Source organism: Salvelinus namaycush, unplaced genomic scaffold (assembly GCF_016432855.1).
Source record: "Salvelinus namaycush isolate Seneca unplaced genomic scaffold, SaNama_1.0 Scaffold412, whole genome shotgun sequence".
NCBI classification, from domain to species: Eukaryota; Metazoa; Chordata; class Actinopteri; order Salmoniformes; family Salmonidae; genus Salvelinus; species Salvelinus namaycush.
Window position 1 is genome coordinate 196,655 of NW_024061101.1, and position 7,179 is coordinate 203,833.

Below are 7,179 nucleotides of genomic sequence, written 5' to 3' on the forward strand. Positions count from 1 at the left end.
GCCAAGTGCCAAGTGCCACAGGGCAGTGCACACCTAATGTTACCCCAGTCAGAGTGCCTCTTGCCCGGCATAGTATTTAATGTGTATAGCCCTGAAATCCTATGCAATTACCACTCTATGGCACTTATGAAAGGTTTAAAGTGCCAAATGCCAAGTGCCAAATGCCAAGTGCCAAGTGCCACAGGGCAGTGCACACCTAATGTTACCCCAGTCAGAGTGCCTCTTGCCCGGCATAGTATTTAATGTGTATAGCCCTGAAATCCTATGCAATTACCACTCTATGGCACTTATGAAAGGTTTAAAGTGCCAAATGCCAAGTGCCAAATGCCAAGTGCCAAGTGCCACAGGGCTCCAGGGGGGCAGTGCACACCTAATGTTACCCCGGTCAGAGTGCCTCTTGCCCGGCATAGTATTTAATGTGTGTAGCCTATTATCCTGTATTTAAAATGACCCAGTCAGGGGTCTGGCACCTATGGCACTTATGAAAGGTTTAAAGTGCCAAGTGCCAAGTGCCAAGTGCCACAGGGCTCCAGGGGGGCAGTGCACACCTAATGTTACCCCGGTCAGAGTGCCTCTTGCCCGGCATAGTATTTAATGTGTGTAGCCTATTATCCTGTATTTAAAATGACCCAGTCAGGGGTCTGGCACCTATGGCACTTATGAAAGGTTTAAAGTGCCAAGTGCCAAGTGCCAAGTGCCACAGGGCTCCAGGGGGGCAGTGCACACCTAATGTTACCCCGGTCAGAGTGCCTCTTGCCCGGCATAGTATTTAATGTGTGTAGCCTATTATCCTGTATTTAAAATGACCCAGTCAGGGGTCTGGCACCTATGGCACTTATGAAAGGTTTAAAGTGCCAAGTGCCAAGTGCCAAGTGCCACAGGGCTCCAGGGGGGCAGTGCACACCTAATGTTACCCCGGTCAGAGTGCCTCTTGCCCGGCATAGTATTTAATGTGTGTAGCCTATTATCCTGTATTTAAAATGACCCAGTCAGGGGTCTGGCACCTATGGCACTTATGAAAGGTTTAAAGTGCCAAGTGCCAAGTGCCAAGTGCCACAGGGCTCCAGGGGGGCAGTGCACACCTAATGTTACCCCGGTCAGAGTGCCTCTTGCCCGGCATAGTATTTAATGTGTGTAGCCTATTATCCTGTATTTAAAATGACCCAGTCAGGGGTCTGGCACCTATGGCACTTATGAAAGGTTTAAAGTGCCAAGTGCCAAGTGCCAAGTGCCACAGGGCTCCAGGGGGGCAGTGCACACCTAATGTTACCCCGGTCAGAGTGCCTCTTGCCCGGCATAGTATTTAATGTGTGTAGCCTATTATCCTGTATTTAAAATGACCCAGTCAGGGGTCTGGCACCTATGGCACTTATGAAAGGTTTAAAGTGCCAAGTGCCAAGTGCCAAGTGCCACAGGGCTCCAGGGGGGCAGTGCACACCTAATGTTACCCCGGTCAGAGTGCCTCTTGCCCGGCATAGTATTTAATGTGTGTAGCCTATTATCCTGTATTTAAAATGACCCAGTCAGGGGTCTGGCACCTATGGCACTTATGAAAGGTTTAAAGTGCCAAGTGCCAAGTGCCAAGTGCCACAGGGCTCCAGGGGGGCAGTGCACACCTAATGTTACCCCGGTCAGAGTGCCTCTTGCCCGGCATAGTATTTAATGTGTGTAGCCTATTATCCTGTATTTAAAATGACCCAGTCAGGGGTCTGGCACCTATGGCACTTATGAAAGGTTTAAAGTGCCAAGTGCCAAGTGCCAAGTGCCACAGGGCTCCAGGGGGGCAGTGCACACCTAATGTTACCCCGGTCAGAGTGCCTCTTGCCCGGCATAGTATTTAATGTGTGTAGCCTATTATCCTGTATTTAAAATGACCCAGTCAGGGGTCTGGCACCTATGGCACTTATGAAAGGTTTAAAGTGCCAAGTGCCAAGTGCCAAGTGCCACAGGGCTCCAGGGGGGCAGTGCACACCTAATGTTACCCCGGTCAGAGTGCCTCTTGCCCGGCATAGTATTTAATGTGTGTAGCCTATTATCCTGTATTTAAAATGACCCAGTCAGGGGTCTGGCACCTATGGCACTTATGAAAGGTTTAAAGTGCCAAGTGCCAAGTGCCAAGTGCCACAGGGCTCCAGGGGGGCAGTGCACACCTAATGTTACCCCGGTCAGAGTGCCTCTTGCCCGGCATAGTATTTAATGTGTGTAGCCTATTATCCTGTATTTAAAATGACCCAGTCAGGGGTCTGGCACCTATGGCACTTATGAAAGGTTTAAAGTGCCAAGTGCCAAGTGCCAAGTGCCACAGGGCTCCAGGGGGGGGCAGTGCACACCTAATGTTACCCCGGTCAGAGTGCCTCTTGCCCGGCATATTTTTTTTTTTTAAATAGCTTTAAAAATTACCCAGGCAGGGGTTTGGCACCTATGGCACCTGTGGCACTGCTGATGGAACTTACGACCTTCTTAGGGTTAGGGTTAGGGTTAGGGTTGGGGCGTTTGGCACTTGGTGAAGGGGCGTTTGACACTTGTGTAAGTGGCATTGTGGTATGTGGAAGTGGCATTGTGGTATGTGGAAGTGGCATTGTGGTATGTGGAAGTGGCATTGTGGTATGTGGAAGTGGTATTGTGGCATGTGGCATCTGAGCCTGTGGGCTCCAAGGGCAGTGCTCTATGAATTGAATCCCATTCAAGGTGCCTATTTTCCGGCATAACAATTCATGTCTATAGCCCTAAGCAGGGCATAGCTATGACACAGCCCCGCCCTTGCCCCGCCCGTGCCCCGCCCGTGCCCCGCTCGCGCCGCACCTGTATCCACACCTGGTGATAATTAGGCCATTGATTAGGCGACGGTTGGAAGCTAACAAACATACACACAGGAAGGCAGGAGAGAGAAGCTAGCTATGGACAGCAAACAAAAACGACATGACTGTGGACTTTGTACCAAGACGCATATTTCGCGGATAGACAAACATTTTAAGACTGTCCATGGACTTACACACGCATCTATGGAATGGAATCATGCCGTGCAATGTAGCCCGATTTCGGCTGAGACACAGCAGGCCTACCCAGGGGATTGTATGGAGCCTAACAACGGCGTTGGAAGTGAGTTGTCCGCAGAACAGCAGCTGAGTGGCGAGAGTGAGCAGTCAGCGGTGCAGTCAACCAGTCAGGCGACGGTGCAGTCAACCGGTGAACAATGCTCGGAACCGGGGGAGCAATGCAGCGTCATGTCGCCTTCCACCGATAGCGAAAGTGATGGAGGCGGCGGTGGTGTGCCGTCCACAACTGAAGGTTTGAGTGATGTCATTTTGAATGAATATGCTACCTATATTAAGGGTATTAACCCTTCAGTTAAAAGAATAGACAATAGTCACACCAGTCTGTCACGAGTACGGGAATTCCTCCGCATTATGTCCGAGGACAAATCCGATGAAGGCCTGTGTTTTTCTGGACAACTACATGCGTGTGTATGAGTGGTACCGGACATGTGAAGGCCGTAGTTGGCACCATCCACATTAAAACTATACCGATCAGATGTTAGAAGTTTCCTGAAATATCTTATTCAGTTCCGGCCGAATGGTCTGCAAGCTAAAGCCAGTGTAATTCGCAAATTGTTACTCTGCTTGGCAAAGATAGACAGGGATTCTAGGCAGAGCCTGGCAACGCACATGGCACAATTTCGCAGACGCTGCAGGGACGAGGTGCTCAGCGCTGCGGAGTTAAAACGATTTTTGGAGCTAAGCAATGCATCTATTCCTTCTGTTCTCAGCAGGCTGGAAGTCCGAGCCACCTCATCTGACAGACGCAGGTTTGCGGCTCTCATGTCCAGCCGGTTGGCGACTTTTAATGGAACTCGACGATCCCCAGTCACCATGTTCGGTGAGAGTGATTTCAATGAAATAACCAATGAAAGTGGGGTTTATCAAATGACTGTAGCAAGCCACAAAACTAACTACAGCTTCGGGGAGTGCAGAATTGTTATATCTGATGAGGAATACACTTGGCTTCAACGATTCCATCGGATCAGGCCTCATCTGAGTGGAATGACCCCAGACACAACACTCTTCTTTTTCACATGCTCTGGTAAACCATACGGTAATCTCTGTGATTGTGTGGGTAAGATTTTTGCAGAGTTTGGCATTGGAAGGAAAGTGACATTTGGTACAATTCGAAGAAGCATTGCCACATTAAACTTTAATCTTGGGTCGCTTACAGACCGTGGAACTGTGGCTGACCACATGTGTCACTCCCTGGAGACGCAGGCACGCTACTACCGTTCCCATAATTTGCCTCATAATGCAAGCCAGGCTCGGAGACTAATTGAGGGACAAATCAATCCATGAATAACTCTAAATAAATACAATATTTTTTGCAATTAATCCTTGTCTTTGTGTGTCATTTTCATTCGATTTCAATAGGAGCACCTAGTAACCCAAAAATAATACCAGGTGCACTCATTCGATTAGAATGGGAGCACCTGGTAACCCAAAAATAATACCAGGTGCACGGAGGGGAGGATGAGTACAGACATTTTATATAAAAGCTCCATAAATCCCTTAGGCCGGTGGCCACTGACTTGTGCCCGTAGTATGGTGCTCCCATATCGGGCATGGGTGTGGGCAGGCCCTTAAAAGTCGTTTTCATTCGATTTCAATAGCGGCACCTGGTAACCCAAACTAACATAAGGTGGTGTCAGTAGTGCGGGTGACTACATACATTTTTGAAAAGCTCCATAAATCCTTTAGGCCGGTGCCTACTGACTTGTGCCCGTAGTATGGTGCTCCCATAGCGGGCATGGGTGTCTGCAGGTCATTTAAATTCGTTTTCATTCGATTTAAATAGGGGCACCTGGTAACCCAAAAAAGTGGGCACTCTGTCGTTTTTCCTGAGTAGTTCAACATAGAAAGTATTCAGACCTTATTTTTGAAAAGCTCCATAAATCCCTTAGGCCGGTGCCCACTGACTTGTGCCCATAGTATGGTGCTCCCATAGCGGGCATGGGTGTCTGCAGGTCATTTAAATTCATTTTCATTCGATTAGAATAGGAGCACCTGGTAACCCAAAAATAATACCAGGTGCACGGAGGGGAGGATGAGTACAGACATTTTATATAAAAGCTCCATAAATCCCTTAGGCCGGTGCCCACTGACTTGTGCCCATAGTATGGTGCTCCCATAGCGGGCATGGGTGTCTGCAGGTCATTTAAATTCATTTTCATTCGATTAGAATAGGAGCACCTGGTAACCCAAAAGAGGGCACTTAGCCGTTTTTCCTGAGTAGTTCAACATAGAATATTTTCGGACCTTTTTTGAAAAGCTCCATAAATCCCTCATGGCCGGCCCCCACTGACTTGTGCCCATAGTATGGTGCTCCCATAGCGGGCATGGGTGTACTGCAGGCCATTAAAAATCATGTTTCATTCGATTTCAATAGCAGCACCTGGTAACCCAAACTAACATAAGGTGGGTCAGTAGTGAGGATCGATTTCAATAGCGGCACCTGGTAACGCCAACAAAGAGGGCACAATAGCCGTTTCCTGAATAGTTCAACATAGTAATATTTTCGGACTAATTTTGAAAAGCTCCATAAATCCCTTAGGGCCGGTGCTACTGCTTGGGCCCCTACTAGTGGTGCTCCCATATCGGCATGGGCGTGGGCAGCCCTTAAAAGTCGTTTTCATTCGATTTCAATAGGGCACCTGGTAACCAAAAAAGAGGGCACTCTGTCGTTTTTCCTGAATAATTCAACATAGAATATTTTCGGACTTTTTTTGAAAAGCTCCATAAATCCCTTAGGCCGGTGCCTACTGACTTGGACCCCTACTATGGTGCTCCCATATCGGGCATGGGCGTGGGCAGGCCTTAAAAGTCGTTTTCATTCGATTTCAATAGCGGCACCTGGTAACCCAAAAAGAGGGCACTCTGTCGTTTTTCCTGAATAATTCAACATAGAATATTTTCGGACTTTTTTGAAAGCTCCATAAATCCCTTAGGCCGGTGCCTACTGACTTGGACCCCTACTATGGTGGCTCCCATATCGGGCATGGGCGTGTGGCAGGCCCTTAAAAGTTCGTTTTCATTCGATTTCAATAGCGGCACCTGGTAACCCAAAAAGAGGGGCACTCTGTCGTTTTTCCTGAATAAGTTCAACATAGAATATTTTCGGACGCTTTGTTGAAAAGCTCCTATAAATCCCCTTAAGGCGCCGGTGACCCTACTGACTTGGTTGGACCCCGTACCTATGGTGCTCCCAATATCGGGTGCATGGGTGTGGCAGGCCTTAAAAGTCGTTTTCACATTCGATTTACAAATAGGGAGCACCTGGTAACCCAAAAAGAGGGCACCCTGTCGTTTTTCCTGAATAATTCAACATAGAATATTTTCGGACTTTTTTTGAAAAGTTCCATAAATCCCTTAGGCCGGTGCCTACTGCACTTGGACCCCTACTATGGTGCTACCATATCGGGCATGGGCGTGGGGCAGGCCTTTAAAGTCGTTTTCATTCGATTTCAATAGCGGCACCTGGTAACCCAAAAAGAGGGCACTCTGTCGTTTTTCCTGAATAATTCAACATAGAATATTTTCGGACTTTTTTTGAAAAGCTCCATAAATCCCTTAGGCCGGTGCCTACTGACTTGGACCCCTACTATGGTGCTCCCATATCGGGCATGGGCGTGGGCAGGCCCTTAAAAGTCGATTTTCATTCGATTTCAATAGCGGCACTGGTAACCCAAAAAGAGGGCACTCTGTCGTTTTTCCTGAATAAGTTCAACATAGAATATTTTCGGACTTTTTTTGAAAAGCTCCATAAATCCCTTAGGCCGGTGCCTACTGACTTGGACCCCTACTATGGTCTCCCATATCGGGCATGGGCGTGGGCAGGCCTTAAAAGTCGTTTTCATTCGATTTCAATAGGGGCACCTGGTAACCCAAAAGAGGGCACTCTGTCGTTTTTCCTGAATAATTCCACATAGAATATTTTCGGACTTTTTTTGAAAAGCTCCATAAATCCCTTAGGCCGGTTGCCTACTGACTTGGACCCCTACTATGGTGCTCCCATATCGGGCATGGGCGTGGCAGGCCCTTAAAAGTCGTTTTCATTCGATTTCAATAGGGGCACCTGGTAACCCAAAAAGAGGGCACTCTGTCGTTTTTCCTGAATAATTCAACATAGAATATTTTC